The sequence below is a fragment of the Ornithodoros turicata genome, chromosome 3 (genome assembly GCF_037126465.1).
Source record: "Ornithodoros turicata isolate Travis chromosome 3, ASM3712646v1, whole genome shotgun sequence".
Lineage (NCBI taxonomy): Eukaryota > Metazoa > Arthropoda > Arachnida > Ixodida > Argasidae > Ornithodoros > Ornithodoros turicata.
Genome location: NC_088203.1, coordinates 50338967 through 50361919, shown reverse-complemented (window position 1 = coordinate 50361919; position 22953 = coordinate 50338967). Strand labels below are relative to the sequence as shown.

Genomic DNA, 22953 nt, shown 5'->3' with positions numbered 1-22953 from the left:
ATGTGTAGTATGTAGTGGCGACTGCGACTCAGTATCCGTTACGTAGGTTACGTAGGTTACGTACTCCACAGGGTAAATGAACTTCATCAAGTAGTTTCTTTAGGTGACATCGTAGCGTGCTGTGTAAATGAATTAAATCCGCCTTCGGCGGCGCACTCATAGCAAAATGGTACGACGGTATATGCAATTACCCTAGCTGCCTTTCTTTGTTCCCCCGTTTCAGAAACTATGATTCCCGCATTGGGTGTTTACTACCTGCCGAGCAAAATGTTAACCTCATTATACAGGGTGTCCCAGAAAACGTGTCATTGAATTATAATAAAAAAACTACACCACCTAGAGTCATGCGGTCAATGGCATTTGTTCTTAGTGGGTGTTTGCCATCTCCTCATGTGAATGTCGTGTAACGTAAGTTTAATTATGTAAATTTTTGCGAGCTTAAGTCGGAAATTTGCCAAGTAAAGGTCACTTTTTTACCCCACCAATGCGAAGAGCGTGTCTAATTTACTCAGATGAATGATAATTGACAGGGACATTCAGGAGCTATCCCATCGGAAAAAATCATCATGCTCTACGGAGGTCGCACAGAATAGCGCACGATGAATTTTTCAGCGCAATCTCCCAGCCCTCCCCGACATCGCAGAAAGAGATAAAACAGGCACGGCTTATCACGTTCGACTTTCGCTGGGCTAATGCTTTCCCTCTCCCAATTTTAGGAACTGTTACTTTTTCTACTATCACTCTGTGGGCTGGCTTCGGAATCTCCTTTCGTCGCACTGAGAGCGATTGGTGGGGTAAAAAAGTGACCTTTACTTGGCAAATTTCCGAGTTCAGTTCGCAAATATTTACATAATTAAACTTGGAGTACATGACATTCACATTAGGAGGTGGCAAAAACCTAAGAAGAACAAATGCCGTTGACCGCATGATTCTAGGTGGCGTAGTTTTTTTATTATAATTCAATGACACGTTTTCTGGGACACCCTGTATATGTGTCGTGTTCGTGTTCGTGGTACATTTATCAAGAATCTTGTGGAACAGTTTAGTGGGTTTCTTCAGCATTACTCCTTCGTAGTTTTCGGCGCTTTTTGCTATGTAATAAATGATTTTACTTGTCTTCGTTATGCTTGCAGTTGCACAGGCCAACCTTACTCATTCATACAGTGTAACCGCCCTCTGTCAACGTCTGAACAGGTATGTTAAACAAATACGTATTACATGGCGTATAGGTAGCAATAGATATGGGGACTCGTGTGATCAGCACAAGAGGAGCTATATTGACCCTAAGGGAATGCCCACTTTTTTTTTCAGCGAAATCTAAGAGCGCTTAGCTACACCCGTGCATGTTTCTGGTGGATTGCTATTGTGTGCAATATGGCTAGCTGCTGAATGCTGTCTAGAACTGAGTTGTTGTTGTTGTCACCTGAGTAAGTGTCCATGTGCTGCAAAAGCGGTTGCACCGGTTGATACAAGAGGAAATTGTTATTTTACAAAGAAGTTATCAGACTTGATTGAGGACCCGCTGTACATCGTGGACGCTGCTGCAGCGGTGCTTCCTGTCGACGCTTTCCAACATCTGAGAAAGCTTTCAGGGATTCGTTTTACTATCAGCGGACTAATTCTCGAGTACACAAGTGCATATATTTTATTCAGTTACTCTTTTTCTTTTCAGTGAAATCTAACAGGGTCGAGCTATGCCCCTTGGCTGGTATCGGCTGGAATGCTTGTGTGCAATATGACTAGCTGCTTAGTGCTCCTTAAAATTTTTTCTGCAGGTAGCCTGGGTAACAATATCCATGCGCCGGAAGACCAGCTGCTGGGATGCAAGAGGGAATCCTCCATTTACCAGACTTGTTCAAGGATCTGCTTCACTCTGTGCCTGCAGACTCTTTCTAGCAGCTGACACTACAAATGTGCTGGATAAGCGTGCCTTCATCCCACAAAACTGAAAGCAGTAAGATCCTTGCAAAAATCCTTGGAAAGTTGCTAAGAACTGAGCAGTTCATTTGCATACGCTCACTAATTAAATAAGCATTATACATTTTTAATTTGATTTTGGACGCCTTCAGTACCTGTTTTGTGCATAAAGACCTTCCGTGGAAAACGTGTCCACAATTAATGATTTTTGCGAAATTGATTTCTACTTTCTGTTTACATATTTTTTGTGCAAAGCGGTGTGAACCAATGTGCTCTTTGTCAGCTATCTGGCTGTCAATTACGTATTTCCTTGCCTCGCACGTTACGTGAAGGAGTGCTGCTAGATAGAGAGCAGCCATGGGTGACGTTTCCAAGCACTAAACACAACCAAAATGATTCCACATAAGGTGAAAGCGGCTGTGTGTCTATGTGCTGACTGCGCTGACTGACACCCCGCCACCTTCACTGTATGTGGAATCATTTTGGTTGCATTTAGCGCTTAGCTGCTTATCATTTTCGAGGTAAAACCACAGAGTCTACCACGTCAAACAAAAGTAACAGCTCGTGTAGAAACAACCACATGAGTAGTAAAAGGGCATGCCGAAGCAAAAGCGTGATTAGTTCCCGGAATAGTTCCCATTATTTTGCCTGGAATCGCTGTCTTACGGACCAGTTGTGCTGGAGCTGCAGCAGTAGCTGTTGTGGAACAGTGCACCGATGTGCTCTACGTGTCAGGCATCCGGCTGTCAATTAAGTGTTCATTCGCCTGGATCACACACCGGAAGGGAGGGAACAGCAGCATGTGAGTAGTAAAAGGGCATGCCAAGGCAAAACCGTCATTAGTTTCCGGCGCGTTTATTGACCCCTGGGCCGACTTCGCTTGCGTATTTCGCTTGCGGCGCGTGTGCGGAGGCTTGTCCTAGCAGTTATAACATGCAAAGAGTAGTCATACACAAAATGTACAAGAGAAAATATATTTATTAAAGTCAATAGTGCCAGGAATTATGCTGTGACTCTGTGTAAAGGAGAAAAACCCAGCCAAAAACCTGAAGCAGAAGAAACACAATACGATACACGTACAAAGATTATACATATTACAGGTATCATGCAATAGCATTGAAGAGGTATCACACATCAAACACAATATTTTTTCTTAACGGTAATCATACACACAAGTTTTCAACGAATCAGAATTACTATGGACACCACATTTAATCAAATAAGATATTCTTAATCAATACGACTACAATCAAAATTACAAGTGTCCTTTCCAATTGGATAGCTATTTAAGCAACTTCTTATCTTTATTAATGGGAAACATGGACGCGCCAGGCATTACAGAGATAGAGACAGAAGTTGTCCCCGTTTAATGTGAAACGTTTAAACGTGCCGTTAATGTGAACCGTTTCAGCGTTTTGTTAAAATGAAGCGGTTGAACGTTATGTCAGTGTGAAGCGTTTAAACGTCTTGTTAATACGAAACGCAATGCCTTTCCAAGCGGATAGCTATTTAAGCAACTTCTTATCTTTATTAATGGGAAACATGGACGCGCCAGGCATTACAGAGACAGAGACAGTAGTTGTCCCCGTTATGCCTAGCGCGTTCATGGTTCCCATCAATAATTACCAACTACGCCAGTTTCTCACTGTCTTATAAGTAGCTTATTGCTTCAGTTCATATTTGGCTTATAAGCAACCCCCCATTTGTGTCCATTTTCGTCTTACATTTCATTATGAACCGACGTGTTTCACTTCAGCTTGAAACATGTCGAGGTCGTTATGACGGTCATGACGTTAGAAAATTTCGGGTACTTTATACTTTACTTTATACTTTATACTAAAAATTCCGTATTTATCTTCTTTACGCGAGTAGCATTTTCGTGAAAAGCCCAACGCGGAAGATTGTGACCTTGAACCAGCTTCTTCCTACTGGTTCCCACTATTGCACACTAAAACCAGAGCATTTGCCAATTACTCGTTAAGGACCAATCACTGTCCCGAATGATATCATTCCTGCGCCAGAGTGGGAAAAAAGGGATGAGGGCGACTTTTGTAGCATCATGCACTGATGATGCATGCTTTCCCACAAAGTACCACCAGTAGTATATGATCAGCTCGAGAAGCCGGCAACTCACACAGTGATCTGGACGCCATTAATTAGCAATTATAGCAATTTAGGACCCCCACAGTAATTTGGATCATCCACGGAGTCATTACACCAATTGGGGAGCATCTAAGATGTGTCCAGACCACTGTGTGAGTTGCCGGCTACTTGAGCTGATCAAAATAAAAAAATAGGCAGAAAATAAAATAAAAAGATAGAAATAGAGAGGAGAGAAACAATTTATTCGAAAATCAACGATGCCGTGGCAAAGAAACTGCTCCGGGGTGACCAGTGCTTGTTGGCGTCGGGTAGTTGCAGAGATCGACGACAGATGGCCACCTGGTTGCAAGGCATCACAGCAGATGGCGCCACCATCATAGCTCTATGCGAGAAAGACAGAGAACAACAAAATACTAGCGGCAGGTAAAATTGCAACACTGCTCAACAAGTCTAGGCATGCGGGAGAAGGCCTCACCGCTACTACTAAACAACATGGAGAAAACAGTACACATTGGGGAGAAGGCGACCGGCTAGGCCTAACCACAGTGTCACCGCACAACAACACTGCTCAACAAGTTTAGGCATCTTAGAGAAAAGGCCTAACCACAGCGTCACCGCACAAAACTACGTGCCTAACACAGGGCGGAAACAGCAACGTGCAAACATCAAGCATGGTAAATCACTCACTTTTGTCCCCTGCGGCGACAGTGCGTCCACTCCATCACTGCTTATCGCTACGTGATAGACATGGTAGGCTTTGGCAATAGAGGGGAGATCTTGCCGGGGCCGCTGCAGGAGATGGTGCATCGGATCTACGCCCGCTACAAGAACGTCTGTATAACAGTTCCGGACGGACCCCTGGGAGTGATGAGCAAATTTGTGAGCTTTGCCAATGCAGAATTCAACTACATCGCTGCAGACATCTTGGACCTTCTCGCTCGTGCCATTGCTCATATTAAGTATGCCCTGTGGAAGCAGCGACATTTGCAAGCAGTCTACATCGCGAACTCTGTCATTGATTTATTGAAATACCGCTTGGTTATCGACATGCAACATATTAAATGGTCCAAATAAGTTTGACGAGACTCTGTGTTTTCATTCACTGAGACATCTTTATTGAGTACAAACACAGGAGCTGGATGATAGATGCCTACACCCTCCCTGTCTTGTTTGATTTCACGAACAGAACATTACGAGATGATCAGACGTGCCATGGAAGGAGAATCTTCATCGTGACGTCATCATTGCGCAGGTCACAGTACCAACACGATAACGGAATGGTCATTCTTTCCATACACACATTTCGCTACCACACTGCCACGACGACCCGTGCTTCTCCTGCCTGAGGGAGAAAGAGAGAGAGAGAGAAGCATATCTGGGCTAGAACTTTTATTCCCAATTATATGCGCATGCGCGAAGGACTTGCTCTTTGTTCCACGGTCACTCGATGCCTGACGACGACGCTCTCGGGCTGTCTTCCGGCACAAATGCTGCACAAAGAAAGAGTACTATCGTAATCCTATCCTATATGCGTCAAATTACGATCACAGCCTACTATATTTGCAGCTTCCGTAAGGGAAGGAGTGTACGGCATCCACGAGATAGCGCTTGTCGTCATAGAGGACCAAGCTCTTCTGAGTCTCAAAATGGTGTACATTGTTTGCTTTATACTCTGGATCATGCACTGCTTCTGAGAGACTGTCTTTTCATTAAACAGAAAATCTCGGTACACTTCGTGCAATAAATGTTTCCTCACCACGTCTTTCTTAACTCCTTTCGCTCTCGCGATCTCTTTTTTTTCCGCATTTTCGCTCAGATGGCTATGACTTCCTGAATAAAACCACCTCCCGTCTCGTCTTTGAAGTACCCCATCTGGTTCGCATGCTCGTCATTGAAAAGCGGGTGGTCCGGCGGATAGGAAGACAGATCTAACTCACTCTCAATCTTCATCAGCTGCTCTTCCAGGCTTTCACACGTGAGGGAAAAAATTATGCTGTCCGTATCGCTATAGATAAATTGTACTGGGCACATCAAGCGAGAAAAGAGTGACTCGTACATGACGCTGTACATTCGGACTTTGGATATTTCTAGAATGGCAAAGCCCACGTAAAGGGGGTGCGTGCATTTGATGCGATGCTGTTTCATCTCGTATAAGATGCACTTATCACTCAGAATGAGAAAATGCTGACAGTCGACGGAACAAGCTTTTCGGAGTGCGGTTTCTTTGTCGTATGCTAGGGCATAGTTTCTCATGTGTCTCACATTTTGTATAGACTTACCGAACGTAGTCTTTGACATGGTTTTGTACAGAAGTCGCTCGAATTTCGTGGACGCGGCATTCCTCAACGCGACGTTCCTCTGCACGAAGGTTTGCAGAAAGTTGTCTTGGCGGAATGAGAGAATGCTGTGAACACGTTTTATTTTCATGCCCAACCTCACGTACAGTGCGAGCAATGCATAATGAACATAGTAGCGTTCTTTGTTGTAACACGTCAGCAAGACTTTCTTTGAGGGAGGGGGTTCAGCGCTTACGTATCTTTCAAGTGCTGCTGGTAGGGAGAGAGTTTGCTCTCGTCGACGCACCTGTGTTCTGGTGCCAGGGGAGAATCCCTGGTGAGCGCGTGCAGTTCTTAGGGATACGACAAGTCTACCATGTGGACGTAACCCACTTCCGAATCGTGATGAATGTTGAGAAAATCGATCTCGCTTCACCTCGAAGGATCGACCCACTCAAAACCCCCTGTCGGGAGATGGAAAGTCATTGCGTACGGGTACGAACTATTCACGTCGAGGTACTGGATAAAAGTATTTTCTTGCTGCACAGCAAACCATATATATCCCAGGTACATCCTGGCGATGTCGCAAATGTGATGTTCGGACATCCATGCGAGCTTCGCAGAGAGCCCGTTTACGTAGAAGGTACATCCATGCGACTGCCATATTCCTACTGTTTTCACATCCCATGACTGTCACATAGATATCTATTTTGGAGATTTGGATGTTCAGGGGATATTTTAAAATTTATGCTATTTATGTTGTTTTTCTGTTGGATCAATTAGCAATTGATAGTCTACACTAGCAAATGCGACACACACCAATTAAACAAACAAGTAATCTTTTATTTTTGGCACAAACATCCAAGTATGACGTGAGGTACAGGGGTAGAGCCAACTGCTTTGGTTTGTCAAGGTATGCTCTTGCGCAAGTAAAAAAGGAGCCAAAGTCTATGCAATTGCTACAAACTGGGTGACCCTAAGTACACCCATCTCACACAGTGGTACAATATTGTAAGTACACATCACAGGTATGCAGACTGCCAATACACCCGTATATCACACAGCTACAAAAGTATATATCACAGGTATTCCGATGGCCTTAGATCTTAAGGTATGCTATAGTGCAAGTAAATAGGAGTCTGTTACGCCGGTTACAGCGCAAGTAAATGGATCAATGGCAGAATAAACTGTTAAACTTCAAGGTGACAATCTATATAACACCGGAGAGGAACAACAGAAGGTATATATATCACAGGCATTGTGCACGCTGTGCAGGTACATAAGTACAACAGCATTTATATTAGTTATGTGGTGACTGCCTTGCTTTCTTAAGGCATGCTACAGCACAAGTAAAAAAGGAGTTTAAGACAAAGCAACTGTTAAAAGGTGGGCGGACCTAAGTACGCCCGTACCATGCAGAAGTACTATAGTAAACATACATCGCAGGTATGCTGACTGCCTTGGTCCTAAGGCATGCTTAGTGCATTGAAGAAAAATTCTAAGGCAAAAGGAACTATCAAACTTTGATGTGGAGACCTATAAAATTACACCCGTATAAAACAGAGGTACAATACAATGTATATATCACAGGTATGCAGACTGCCCTGGTCCCTTAAGGCATACTGTGGCACAAGTACAAAATTACTAAGGCTGTATCCAGAACTTTGCAATTACTTTGAACACAATGACAATTAGTATTTGTACATAGAGCTTACTGGTAGATATAGTCAAGCAAAATTTCATTAAGCGCTGCGAGCAAGAAACTTGAGAAACTCAAATGGGGAAACCACAACACTGGCAGTCCGCAAGGAGGCAGGACATCATGCTGCACCATCTAACAAATGAAATGATTGAAATTCTTGTCCTGCATCCCAAGTATGAGAACAGCAGGTCCCAGAAGGGCCGGAGATCACATTTCGAAGGCCAGTTATTGAGTGGCAAAAAACCCCGGCAGCTTGCTGGTCGCTGTATCTGAAGTTCACTGTCTGCTTGTTCAGTTCACTGCTTGCACAATTAAACCTACCCATGAGCTCTACCTGCAGACACCATGATAGTCATCATTGATAGCAGAGCCTCCGGAGCCAAGACGGAAACGAGGAACGACTGCCCGTGTTGAACGATTAGCACGAAGTGCCTCGTGAACGTTACTTCACGAGTCCTTTATTTTCATCACAACAGCAAAGCAAAAGAGAACAAAGTGATGATGGGTGAAACTGTGAATTGATGCAATGAGTGCTTACAACATTCTCCCCCTCACGCTCATTCGTCAATTCACGGTGAAATGGAAAGTCCACAATGTACGGCGCAAAAGTTGTTCTTGACTCCTGATACCGGTTTCGTCAGGTAGTCGGCTACCATTTCTGTAGTGGGGATAAACGATACCTGAAAAAGTCCATCTTCTATTTCTTTCCTAGCAAACAAATATTTGAGGCCGATATATTTGGACCTTTGGTGTTGGACCGGGTTTTCAGAGAGCTTGATTGCAGATTGATTGTCACAATATAGTGCTGTCGCATCTTCGCATAGAGAGTCAAATCCCAGCTCACATAAAAACATCCTGAACCACTTCCCCTCCTTCATGGCTTCACACAGAGCCACATACTCAGCTTCACAGGTCGATAAAGCGACTATTCTTTGTTTCGTGGATTTCCAAGAGATTGCCGCTCTCGACATTATGAATACAAATCCACTCTGAGATTTTCCACATGCCGTATCTGAGTTCCAACTAGCATCCGAATACCCGTGAAACCGGTCGTTGTTCGCTTTGTACTGTAGGCAAAAACTATTTGTCCCTTGTAAGTATCTCAACACTCGCTTTGCCATTTTCCAATGTTGGATGGTGTAGGACGTGTTGAATTGGCTGAGGTAGTTGACCGCAAATGCTTTGTCTGGCCTTGTGCCCTGCACAAGATACATGAGGCTTCCAATGAGGCTTTGGTAGGGAACGTCCGGCCTCTCTTCCACCTTTTGTTTCTTGACGGTGTCTTCTTGGCGGGTTTCCATGGGCGTCTTAATAGGCCTGCATTCGTCCATGTGATACCGATGCAGTATCTCGTCGATGTATTTCGTCTGGCTAATACTAATTGTCTTCTCGTCCTGGTTTCGATGGACCTCGATGCCGAGGATTTTTGTAGGATATCCCAGGGCTCTCAACCTGACTTTCTGGTTTAGAAAGCACAATGCCGTCTGCAGCACTTTGTCGCTGTTAGCGAGAAGTAATATGTCGTCCACATAGACTCCAAGTATTACTTTGTCTTGACCTTTTTCTTGTACATAGACGCACCTATCTGTTTCCAATCGTCGGTAATTTGCTGTTGTCAGTATTTTATCCAGTGTGCGATACCATGTTCGACCTGCTTGCTTGAGTCCGTATATAGACTTGCGTAGGAGGCAGACTTCCCGTTGGGCTTCTGTTGGATACGTGCCTGGGGGTAGTTCCATGTAGACCTCCTCCTCCAGTTCACCGTGGAGATAAGCTGTCTTAACATCCAATTGGCGCATCGCCATGTTTCGTTCGTTAGCGAGTGCTAGCAATGTCCGTAGACTGGTTAATTTTATAACTGGTGAGAAAGTTTCGAAATAGTCCACGCCACGTTCTTGTGTAAATCCCTTTGCTACTAGTCTTGCCTTATACCTTTTGCTTCCGTTACTTTCGTTCTTGATACGAAAGACCCATTTGCTTTTTACCACTTTCATTCCCTCTTTTCTGGGAACCTTTTCCCATGTACACATCTCTTCATGGGATCTCAATTCTTCTTCAATGGCTTGTTGCCATTTGTCGCGGTCTGGTGAGGATAAAGCCTCTTCGAAACTCTGCGGTTCAATTGGGGTGTCGTTAGCTTTACGACAGTAGTCCGGCTTTGTTGGATCTACGGTCAATCGGTCCGGTTTTTTGCATAGTCTCTTGGACTTTCGACCTTCAATGTCGTTTTGCGAGTTCCTTATGTCAGGTTCGGGTGCGGTTTGTAGTTCTTCGTGACATATTGTCAATGGAACCGTACTGGAATCTCCAACGACACTTTGTTGCAGAAGTTCTGATCCTCGTCTATCTTCCCACAAGAAAGGTTTCCTGCTGAAGAAGTCTTGGTCTTTCGAGGGGTCGTACAGCCTATACCCTTTTCGGTCATCACTGTAGCCCACAAAGACGCAGGACTTGCTTCGTGAGTCCAACTTGCGTCGAAGCTGCGAAGGTACCGATGCGTTGGCGATACAACCGAAGATTCTAAAGTAGCTCACAGACTGTTTCCGCCCGGTCCAAATTTCCTCGGGTACCATCCCGTCTAGTATTCGCTTAGCTTCTACTGACGACTTCTTATTTCTGACGTACACAGCAGTGTTCATTGCTTCAGCCCAAAATTTTTCTGGCAAGTTTGAGTCACGTAGTAGCGTCCGCCCAGTGAAGAAGTCCCAACACAAGGCTCAGGCAGCGAATATGCTTTCGGTACCTGCGAAAATAATGAGTCCAACGACTGTTGGACGGTCGACTCTGGAGCAAGCAGTCACATGACAGGATCCCTGAACGTGCTTTGGAATTACAAGAGCGAGCAGAGAAAAGTGACACTCGCAGACGGACGAGTAATGGAAGCGCTGGGAGTCGGCGACGTTAAACTCGAAGTCACGATTGGAAGAAAGGTTAACTCATTGACAGCAAGGAACGTACTTCATGTACCAGGGATGGCTGATAATCTTATCTCCGTATCTAAACTGGCACAACATGGGTTCACGGTTCTCTTCCGCGACGGCCTATGCAAAGTCTATTGCGAAGAGGAACTTGTTTTCAGCGCCGAGGACAGATACGGCATTTACAAGCTGTATGCCAAGGCCATCCCATCAGACCCAGAACATGCCCGCGCGTCTAGAGAAGACCTGAAGAATTTGTGGCACAAGCGTATGGGGCACGTCAACTACTCGACGTTGACTGAGATGCAACGATTAAATACTGTTAGGGGACTCCCAAACTTGACTGGAGATGTCATTACCTGCATCAATTGCCTCCACGGAAAACAACCGCGCAGCTCATTCCCGAACGTAGGAGGGCGACGAGACAACACTTTGGAACTTGTACACATGTATATTTGCGGTCCTTTTCACGAAGCTTCGGTAGGCGGTAGCAGATTTTTTCTCACTACCGTCGATGACCACAGCCGGAAAATATTTGTTCGTTTTCTCAAGCACAAGGACGACGCAGCTGAAGAGATAGAACATTTCATACGTATGGCGGAAACCCAAACTGGGAACAAAACAAAACGCGTACGGACTGATACCGGCGGAGAATTCCTAGGCAAGCAATTACAGGATTTCTTCAGGAAGAAGGGCATCATACACGAACGGACCGTTCCCTATTCTCCAGAGCAAAATGGTTTAGCTGAACGGGCTAATAGGACCATTGTTGAAACTGGGCCCATAACCATTGATAGCAGAGCCTCCGGAGCCAAGACGGAAACGAGGAACGACTGCCCGTGTTGAACGATTAGCACGAAGTGCCTCGTGAACGTTACTTCACGAGTCCTTTATTTTCATCACAACAGCAAAGCAAAAGAGAACAAAGTGATGATGGGTGAAACTGTGAATTGATGCAATGAGTGCTTACAACAATCATAGGCTGAGTCATTAGAAAGTACAGGATGCCAACATATTTGGTGCACACGAATAGGTCATGACTCTGTAGAAACAGCTCAAGTTGCCTCGTGTTTCTTCTTGTGAGCTGAAAAGACAAACAAATGTGGATCAGTCCACCCAAAGAAGTACAAGTTCTCTCTTTCATTCAGGTCTTTCATATTGTTCTGCCTCAGACACATTGTACAATGCATAATGTGAAACCCAGAGATTAGGGAACCCGAAAGGACAGACACAACACCAAGTCTCACTGAGACTTCGTGTTGTGTCTGTACTTTATAGTGTTCCCTTGTCTCGGGGTTTTACATAATGCATCATCTTCATCAGCTTGCTTGCTTCCTAGCCATTTCTACATTGTACAACTTAGGCAATTCCAAAACACAAAGCTTAATCAAAAAGGAGAAGCCCTGCTGAAAGCAAGGACACGATTCGGCAGTGGAAGTTGCACTTTGCTTGGCATGCATCAATCACTGGAGTGTTTGATTGCACTTCTGCGTTTGGTGGTAGGTAACAAACTGATAAACTGGCTATTGTGCTTGGCCACAACTCTAATAGTGCCGTGCAAATATTTTTCGAATATCTGAAGCGAGTATTTATATGTTCAATTCAAATTTGGAACCGAATCAAATGCTTCCTCCATACCAAATATATTCAAATACATAGCTGCTGCGCAAAAACAGTTAGGCTAGAGCGAAACCGCAAGGAACACTGTTTAAGTGCACTTCATTAAAGGGTGATCCCGCACCAAAAAAGTGTTAAAGTAACAGTGCAACATCAATCCGTACTGTATGATATTCCAGTGAATACGATTTCCCGTCCCTGAGCAGCAGAGGTATTTTTCCTGTACAGCTTTCCGTCGGTTTTGCTTTTACCGCTGGCGATATTTTAGAACGCAATCGATGAAGCAGATGTCTGGACAAAGAAGTTACTAAGCACGTGCCAGAAACACAGCCGGTGGCCCACACGAGACAACAGTGTCGTTACACATGTTACAGGAGGTAGGAGAGGGAACCTTTAGAAGTTTGTTTCGTTCTGAGCTTCGCAGCTATTTTCTCAACTAACGAGACCCTGAATGCCAAGCTAGCTTTATTTCTTATTTCAGAAGAATGTATTGAACTTATTTGCAAAGCAATTATAATACGCAATGACAGTACGTCTCTGCGCATGAAAGAAAGTTAGGAGAAAACACATGACAGAGTCTGTCCACTCAGAAGGCAGCAATAAGGGGTCATTCACCAACAACACCTAGAGAGAGAAAGCCTGCTTGCTCGTCAACATAAGTATTAAGAGTCAGCCAATGAGGATCGTGTTTTCAACGGCAGTAGCCAGTAGTCGTGGCCGTGAAGACTAACCACTGACGTCGGCTAGTTGTGATTGAACGTCCCCACGTACTAAATTGGAAAACTTTGAAATAAAGTGCAAAACAGTCCCAATCTTTCTCAAAACTGATATTCTGGAAAGCGTCTTGCACTTTTTCTCTAAATATTTATGTCTGCAGGTTCCAGGTGAGCTGCAATCATTTGCAGGTTCTTGAATTCGCAGAACGGTGAATCGCAGTAGCAGACGAATTCTGACTCGATTGAAGGAGGAAGAGGAGGCACTGTACAGGCTTTCTCTATCTAGGTGGTGTTGGCTGGGGAAACGGAAAAGATGAGGGGCTGTGCAAAGTGCTGGCCTACTTTCATAGTGTACAGTTGGATATGTTTTCACGTCAGATGAGCCAGGGTGGACTGGAGCAGACCTCAGATTTTTCTGAGATGACGCACAATACCCCAACACCTATTTAGTGCATTCATACCAAAATATTTCAAAATATGTAATATTTCGTTTCCTCAAAAGTGCCAAAGTTAAAAGGTATGGCGTGCATTTTCCAAGCTTAGCATTTTTTGGTAACTGTGGGCACCCGTATCGGAGAGACTTTTCGTGACAAGAGAATGAGAATTAGTAGAGTAAGAGACACCCACCTTCTCCCTCACCCTGTGACGTTTAATCGCTGCAGAGCTCGAAGGTGATTTTACAGAAATTTGCAAACTTCGAGAAAATTGTGTTTTTCTGTTAAGTTTGACATTTAATTCCTCTAAACACATTGGGTGTTTTTGGATGTGCTAGTTATCATTCACGGGAACACGCTCATTCTACTCATGTGTCTTTTCCTTCACTGAACAAAACGGTTTCTGCACCTGGGACTCTGCTAACGCAGCCACTCAGCGAAAATTCATAAGTTTGAGGCGCCTCATTCTCAAAAACACCCACTTCGATTTTTGTTGATTTTGCTCACCATGCTAGGCCCAAACATGTCAACATTAATATCTGATAATCAAAATTTGCCATATAGCAGCCGGAGGTGAAGCGCAGCCATTCCAGTGCACCCTATCCAAGCACTGCACGTGGCGCACTCGAGAGACCGTACTGTTCTCCCTCTTATTTATTGCTCGAACATGCGTCAGTATTCCTTGTAAGCTGATTAAGATAGACAAAAGGTCGGAAAGCAAGGCCCCGAAGAGGACCTCGTTTTCTCTCTTGAGAGGAGTCGGCAGAACGTTAGCCGCTAGCATTCGATTACACTCACTTTCAAACCCACAGTGTCTTCTCCTGAGGAGTTTGCTCATACCCGCGCTTCAGAATGGGCGTACAGTACAGACGGTATTTTGTGCGGACTGTGAAGGAAAGCACAAGAAGAAGATGCTGCTTTAGAAAAGAAGGAGAAGGAATGTCTCTGACTTGGACGTGGCATCACTCAAGTTGGTCCTAACAGTTGGGCAAGCATTACAGGTGAGCGACGAGGACTACATCTGTCAGAATTGTTTTCGGCGCTTCCAGCAAAAGATTGCTGCAGTAAATGAGGAAATCAGTAATCCCTTATCAGATCGGACGTTTTTTTCGCAAGATGATATTCTCACTTATGTAAACCGTAGTCTACCTGTAGTGAATATCGATGTTACTCCTCTAAGACCCTGTGGTGCAATAAAGAAAGAGTTGCGTGTGTCGTACACCCAAAGTAAAAGCCGTGAAATTCAGCACAGGTTGTCTCGGAAGCTAAGTGCCGTGTACGGTACCGAAAAGTCGGAAGACGCCTCTCGCAAAATTTGTAAGGAATGGGTAAACAACTTTCGTCAAGCATTGTTGGCCCGCATTACCGTTGCAGAGCATTGTCACCTCTGCACTCTGATCCCAGACAAACTGTCAATGAACGACATTAGAAGACTGATTCCTGAGGCTACAAAATATATGGTTGTCAAGGCTCGCAAGCTGAAAAGCAGGACTGGTATGTGGGCAGAGCCCGATAGGTACGAAGGAAAGAAGCTCAAAGAAGATGTGGCCACAGCAGTGAAGTACTATACAGATGATGACATGCAATGCACATTGCAGAGCCCTAATCGAAAGGACATAGTGACTGCACTAATTGACGATGAGAAAATCGAGGTGACGAAGAGATACATGACATGACACGCTCGATACGTGAGACATATCACCTTCTCAAGGAGCACCACCAGTACATGAATATGGGCATAACAACGTTTTACTCACTATGTCCAAAATAGGTGAAAGCGAACCCTCAGCAATAGGTGTGCATTTGTGTGCACTGGGCTAATTTCCAGTTTGCATCTCTGCTATCCGAAACAGTACTTGACGATCCTTCAGCGGGGACTTAATGAAGTCCTACTACCTCTGCAGTGATGCTTCGGAGGCCTGTCTCCCGAAGAATTGTAATAACTGCCCAGGCGAGAGCAGAATGTCACTGCAAAGTCTAAATATTGAAGAAGACGAGGAAATTAAAGTGTCAACCTGGGAGGGCGGAACACTGGTGTAGAAGGAAGTGGAGGCGTCTGTTTTCCTCACAGGGCTGAGGAACGAGGTGAGGACGTGTGTTGTAACCACACAACTTGAAAGACTGTGCTTTCCTGCAGTGAGCAGGGACCTCTCTCGTTACTCCGCGCATGCACTGTTTGCAACGTAAGCTATCGAGGAGTGGCTTGGCGAAAATAGAACTATTCCCACGAATGTGGTGTACATGCGGTGTACATGTCGGATGGTGCAGCGAACCATTTTTTGAACAGTTCCAGGTTGTATGAGCTTTCAAACACTGTGTTTGTTGAAGCAAGATGGATTTTCACAGCCGCCGGATATCGGAAAAGTGCATGTGATGGAGTAGGGGGTGTCCTGAAGCACCATGCTACACTTCACAACTTGAGATCGCCACCACAAAAAACCATCACGACGCCTCAGGACATCACCTGTCGGCTCTCAGCGAAGCTAAAAGGAGTATACGTGTTCCTTCTTCCTGCAGAGCATGTTTTGTCGTTTTGTGCACCTAAGAAACAGGAGTGGGAGGTCATAAAAGGTGTTCCTGGGATACTGATGTTCCATATATGGTCATGTAAGGCGACCAACTTGACACACCAGGTGTACACGGCGTGGACCGCAAAGAGCAATCTTAAAAAGGTGTTCTAGAAAGCTGTAGTGTTAAGCAATAAAGTTGAACGCATGCTCGTGCATGCTTCATGATATTTTTGTCTCACTGTCACTTTTTTAGTGAAATGTAACCGCGCTGACCAAGCCAATAGCAGTTCTGATGACGCTTTCGGAAGTAAGTGTAATCGAACGCCAGCGGCCAAGGTTTCACCGATTTCCTCTCAAGAAAGAAAACTAGGTCCTCTTCAGGGCCTTGGTTTCGGAGCTTTTCGTTTATCTTAATCCGCTTACAAGCAATAATGACGCATGTTCGAGGAATAAATAAGAGGGAGAACAGTACGGTCTCTCGAGTGCGCCTCAGCGCACAGGCCCACACGCAGTGCTTGGATAGTGTGCACTGGAATGGCTGCGCTTCGCCTCCGGCTGCTTTATGGCAAATTTTGATTCTCAGATATTAATGTTGACACATTCGCCTAGCATAGTGAGCAATTTCAACGAAATCGATGTGGGTGTTTTTGAGAACGAGGCGCCTCAATCTTACAAATTTTCGCTGAGTGGCTCCGTTAGGAGAGTCCCAGGTGCAGAAACAGTTTTGCTCAGTGAAGGAAGACACACGAGTAGAATGAGCGTGTTCCCCCGAAGAAAATAAGCACTAACTAGCACACTAAGCGATAACTAGCACATCCAAAAACATCCAATGTGTTTGGAGGAATTAAATGTCAAACTTAACAGAAAACCTCAATTTTCTCGAAGTTTGCAAATTTCTGTAAAATCACCCGCGAGCTCTGCAGCGGGAGCGGCAGAGGGAGAAGGCGGGTGTCATTTATCCTACTAATTTTCATTCTCTTGTCAGGACCAGTCTCTGCAATACGGGTGCCCAAAGTTGCCAAAAAACGCTAAACTTGGAAAGTGCATGCCTAAGGCCCTTCTTTTTCTGCGATTCCGCGATTCTGCAAAAATTTGCGAAATTGTGGGTCTGCCGCGGAATATGAAGTTTTGCGCAAAATTTTGTAGAAACCGCGTGCTTAACTCAGTTTATGTGCGAGATGAACGGATTTTGCTCGCACAGGGTCGGCTTGCATTACAGTGTGAATGTGCCAACGGGATAAGGCCACCAGGCCATGATATGGCTCCATCTGTGTGCTGGAACAACCCTCTAACATATTGGGATTCTGAAGTGGAACGCAAATGCTGACCCCTACCTTGGTGTCCATAGCTGTCAATACCCCTGTGTGTCTCTCAGAAGAAAGCACAATGTACCTTGTTACGCTAAGTCACAAAAGTTTTTTTGGAATTGTAATTATGTTCCTCCACACTAGGAGCTAGCAGAATTCAGGATTCAGCTGCGGAATTCAGGATTTGCTGCAGCAGAAAAAGAATGCATGCCATACCGTCTTAACTTCGGCACTTTTGAGAAAACAAAATATTACATATTTTGAAATATTTTTGGTACGAACGCACTAAATAGGTGTCGGGGTATAGTGTGCCATCTCAGAAAAATCGGAGGTCTGGTCCAGACCACCCTGGCTCATCTGACGTGAAAACACCCAGTTGCATGTTGTCCCAGAGTCTCCCTGTAAGTCAAAATGCAGTGGCATAGCTGTCTCCTTCGTCCTCGTTTTCTCTTGGGGTTTGTGCTTTGTACTGTCCAAGGTAGTCTACAGGAGCATCGCTCCGTTCCCAGTGAGACATTTTCATTTAATAGAAACTGTCTGAATGTTGGTCATTACTAAGGTAGTCAATCATTTATCAGGTTGAAGAAAAAATTTAACCAATCTTTGTCTACCCACAGTGCAACTGATAACAAGCTATGCTCTACTTGTCAGCAACTGTTCATTAAGCACAAAATTTTAGCACAACAAATAACATACTGCAAACCCAATTCAGCACCCTGGTTGCCCTCGCTTGCATCTTTGAGGCGCATGCCGCAGCCACTCCTTGATTGTTGCTTCTACTTCAAATTCTGTAGCCTTTGACAGTTTCTTGTGTGTGTGCAGTGCACCTGAAAAAACACACAAGAACTGAGCATTCCATACAGAGTCTAACCAGGAAAATCCTCTGTTAGCATTAATCAGAAGGCTATGAACACATTACTGAATTATAGGTAGAGACATGACATTACCCTGAACCTGTTTCACTCATGCACTCTACAATCCTGTGACACTGGAATTAAGCAAAATGCAACTATGGGCCAGTTTCACCAACTCTGGTTAGCTTTATGGGAGGACGTGGGTTTCAACACAAACTTTAACTGAGATCAAGGGTTACTAAATATTGAAGTTAGCACTCAATTATTGTTTACAAACATTAGTTGGTGCGTGATGAATGCTTCAGTGTCATCTTTGACTGACAGAGAGTGCAGAAACATGTTGTAATGTGTGTGCTATGTCAATGCCACAATGTGGTAAACTTGCCCTCAAAGCACTACACTACACAGTTTTGAGCACTTCTTAGACAATGCACTTCTCTGACAAAGATGTATTATGCACAGCAGCAGTGAGGAACAAAAATCGCACATAGGCAACACTTACGCAGGATTATGCTGGGAAACTTGAGCTCCAGGAACTTGAGCTTTCCTTTTCGCCCCTCCCAACTGTAGAGCTGCACAAGTTCGTCTGCGAGTATGTGGGACATGATCCGTCTCACGGAAGATTTCACTGTGTTTCCTCCAAGCAGCGAGAGTTCGCCTACCTGTGATCAGTGAAGTACTATTATGAAGATTATTGAGATATGATATTAAATACTTGAATAATACCACTTGAAATCGACCAAGGTGGGAGAGTAATATATATATTTTTTTAAATGAATGAAAATATGTATGTTGGACAGTGTGTCAAACAAGCGAGAAAGACGCACATCTGAGCCTTAAGCGATCAACCATGCTCGAGTGGAACCTCTCCAAGGCAAGTTCTCACACTGAAATTTCTACAGGAGTTCACAGCCGTGTGGGATGGTTCCCCCTACTATGCTTCAATGTGGCACACGAACAGTATACCAACTTCGGTATATATTGATGTAGTACCAATAAAAACACACTAACAAATATTTGGCAAATTCTTCATCTGGTTGCTATAAAAGGTTGGAATACACTTCCGATTGTAATATCATTAGAACCCTCTGTCGACTGGTATAACTAATTTAATCTAATGTATCACATATGGTTGACCACTTTTACAGTATACTGAAGTTCGTGTACTATTGGTGTGCCACATTGAAGAATTGTATGTAGAGCCAACCCACAGTGGGAGGCCACCAAACTAAGAGCGAGAGCCTGTGTCTGAGATGTCCCACTCTCTCACTGGCGATGTTTTCTGCATTGACATAAAAAAATGTTGTTTTCCCATGTTAGACGATATGAAATGGAATGAGCCAGATATGGTTGATGTATCCTTTGTAATCCATGTATCCATTTAATCTTTGGAAGTCACAGCCAAAATAGGTACAAAACAAGTGGGAAAAACGGGTTCCAAACACAGAAATGACAAAACCAAACAGGTGTAAAGAAAAAGCCTACTACTCTGTACAATGTTAATGATCTCACCAGCTGCTTTTCACGGTCAGGTGTGAGCTGGTGCTCAAACTCATCCACTTCCTCTACAGTCTTGATTGGCTGAGGCAAGAGCTTTGTTTCCTCAATAAGAGTGGTCCGTAGTGGCACTAGACCTTCAAGTAGTGCGCCATGTTCCATTAATGTTGCACGCAGTACTCTAAATTGCACGAGGACTTGCTCCTGGAACTCTACAGCCATTTGTCACAATTGAATCATGGGTACAATGTTTCTCTTACCATATTGTGACAATGGTTTAGATGGCCGTGAAGGAGCACTCGACACTGAAAAAGTAGATGCTTTTCGTGTTGGTTTTGTTGGCCGTGTAGGAGCATTTGGCACCGAAGCAGCAGATGGCTCGGGTGAGCAGCCTGTATACACAAACATCTCACTGCCACATATGGGACCAATGTATAGGTAATTTTGAATAGTACCAGCTTCTGAGATCCGCACGTCTGTTTGCTCAGGAGGCTGCAAAGGACCACTCGACCTATAACCAACACACCAGACCTATAACCAACCTCGTCCAAAGGACCTGGCTCATTTTCGCAAATGAGCCAGGAACAGTAGTGGTAGGTGAACAGCCTGTGTAGTAAGCTATAATGTATAGGTGCTTTATAGGTGGGCTGTTAAACCAGAACGAAACAAAATTGCATAGTTACAATATTCTTCCATCAACTGTTCATGTGGCCATGAACAAGCAGTAGGCACTGGAGTAGATGTCACAGATGAGGAGCCTGCATTCACAACCATTTGCCTGTGACATGAGGAAGACATGCGGTCATGCCCCAGAAATACGTACGTTGTCCTGCCATTCCCTGTCTATGTTGCTGCCCTGGAGACTGCAGAGATGTGAGGATTGAAGGAGCAGTTCTAGGTGGATAGCCTGTGTAGTAAGGTACATTGTATTGTGGAATTCATATGGGCACTGTTGAGAACCATATATAATAAAATTGAGAACCAGAACATAATTGCATATGGTGACAATTCCAATTACCATACTCCTCCATCATCGTTTCACGTGGCCATGCGTGAGCAGTGGCAACAGAAGGAGCAGACGTTACTGACGAGCAACCTGCATGCACAACCATTTTGTTGCAACAATACGGAGCAATGCAGTCATGTTTCGGCATTACTTACCTTGTCCTGCCGTTCCCCTTCCATGATGTTGCTGGGCGGGCTGCAAGTGGGCATTGGACATCAGTTGACCAGTGGAAGAACCTGCATAGTTTGTAGCAAAACGAATCTTAAACATACATTTCGCTTCAAGGAGGAACACACTGACTATCGCGAACGCTTCCTGGAACACAGTCTTTCTCCTTCCCTCTCTTGTTCGAACTCTTTTTATTGAACATTCCTTGTCTTCAGGTTTATTGATATTCATCATGTAACACCAGTTAGCCTGCGTTTTGACCCTTATTCAAATTACACCACTCCATTCAGGACCATTCCCGATTTCCATTAAATAAATTGTAGCTTTTGACTTTTTTTTCACGCCGTAGATAACTCTTGAAGGTTGCAATGGGACATGTAACATAGCTTGTGAAAAAATATTCTAACAAAATATATTTTTCGCAAATTCTAGCCAAATCCCTTCTGAGTGAAGGCAAAGCACAATACTTTTGTGTCAAGACTGCTGTAGGTTGATCAACACTTCTTATCGAGAGTTTATGCCCCAAGAAAATTGCAAAATTTCAATAACCTTAGGAATCTTTTACGGAATTCTGGTATGTGGTAAAATGCAATATTTCCAAAATTCATAATATTTCTCTGCGTACCCTTTGAAGTCTATGCACCTCAGATTATTTTTAACAAGTTCTATGCCTCCTAGCAGAAATGCTGAACAGTTTAAATGGCTCTAAAAATTGCAGAATTCTACCTCATTATTATCCAGGGAATTTAGGCAAAAGAGAGACAGCAGAACGGGAGATAATCCTTGTTGAAAGCCATTCTATCCCTTATAAATTCAGAAAAGGGCGCATGAGATGAAATATCCATAGCTGATTTCAAATGAGCCAAAACCGAAAAAGTGCACCTCAAGAGCCCCATGATGGGCAAGCCTGAGCGATGGGCAGGACACAAAAGGCTCAATATTTCGTGTTTGTGTCTGTTTACGTGTCCTGCCCATCGCTCAGGCTTGCCCATCATGGAATTTATCCACCAGGTAGCCTGCATTTACGCCATTACCTCAAGAGCCCATCATCTACGCCGACAGAGGCTTATCTGGCCATCAGATCGGCACCTACTTCAACCATCTCCATCACCGCAAATCAGGAGGTGCTCTCACACGAAATGAGTGCTGTACTCCCTGCGTTCCGGGTCGGCACAGTCCCGGCTCAGTGTTCGGAAGCGTTATGCCTTGCCTTCACTCACAAGAGATTTGATTGGAATTTTCGAAAAAGTTGGTTTCTTTGAATTTTTTTCACAAGGTGGGTCACGTGCCCCATTGCATTCTTCAAGAGGCAGCGACAGCACAAAAAATGTTTTGCGGGGAAAATATGCCAGGAGAGGATTGGCTGTGTGGGGACAATCAACCACAATGTATTTGAAAGAAATCTGGGATTTGAGCGCAATGTCTGGAACGTTTGGCATGGAATGTTCCTATACTGTTTTCTGGGGATCCTACTCAATGCAGAGGCTGTTTCTTAACAGATAATATAAGACTGTGTGACATAAGTTTGTATCAGGTGCACCACTCAGCTTCCTAGAGCAAACATGCAGCTTTTGCCTTTTTCAGTTGTCCTTTACGGGTGATTATTTGCTATTAACATTGGTAATACCACATTTCTACCTTGCACTTTGTGTTGCTGTGCCCCGACCATTGGCGTAAAAGTACCGCTTGCAAATACATCTGCACAAGGACAGTCACAGTATTAGATTGCGCAGTAACCTGTACTTCCAATATGAACACAATCGAGCAATTGCCAAAAGTTGCCCACTAATATAGGCTGCAAGGTTAGCTTCACATGAATTCCTTCAGTCATTTACAGATAACTATGTTCTCACAAGTACCTGCATCGTCATCGGCTTCTGCCCAGGACACTGTAGAATTCCTTGCGTCTAAAGACAAAGGTGCGAAAC

The 22953-nt window shown here is 44.3% G+C and overlaps 3 long non-coding RNA genes across 3 annotated transcripts; all 3 read right to left on the bottom strand.

Moving 5' to 3' along the window:
• Positions 1–18252: 18252 nt before the first annotated feature.
• On the bottom strand, positions 18253–19892 carry LOC135387041 (uncharacterized). Its single transcript, XR_010420804.1, has 3 exons — positions 19867–19892; positions 18857–19016; positions 18253–18327 (listed from the first exon to the last, which is right to left on the bottom strand). It is a non-coding gene; the product is annotated as an uncharacterized LOC135387041 (long non-coding RNA).
• A 40-nt stretch (positions 19893–19932) lies between these two features.
• Positions 19933–20759, bottom strand: LOC135387040 (uncharacterized). Its single transcript, XR_010420803.1, has 5 exons — positions 20675–20759; positions 20535–20609; positions 20307–20362; positions 20112–20243; positions 19933–20063 (listed from the first exon to the last, which is right to left on the bottom strand). It is a non-coding gene; the product is annotated as an uncharacterized LOC135387040 (long non-coding RNA).
• Positions 20760–20863: 104 nt separating this feature from the next.
• On the bottom strand, positions 20864–22728 carry LOC135387039 (uncharacterized). Its single transcript, XR_010420802.1, has 3 exons — positions 22664–22728; positions 21013–21093; positions 20864–20947 (listed from the first exon to the last, which is right to left on the bottom strand). It is a non-coding gene; the product is annotated as an uncharacterized LOC135387039 (long non-coding RNA).
• Positions 22729–22953: the final 225 nt, after the last annotated feature.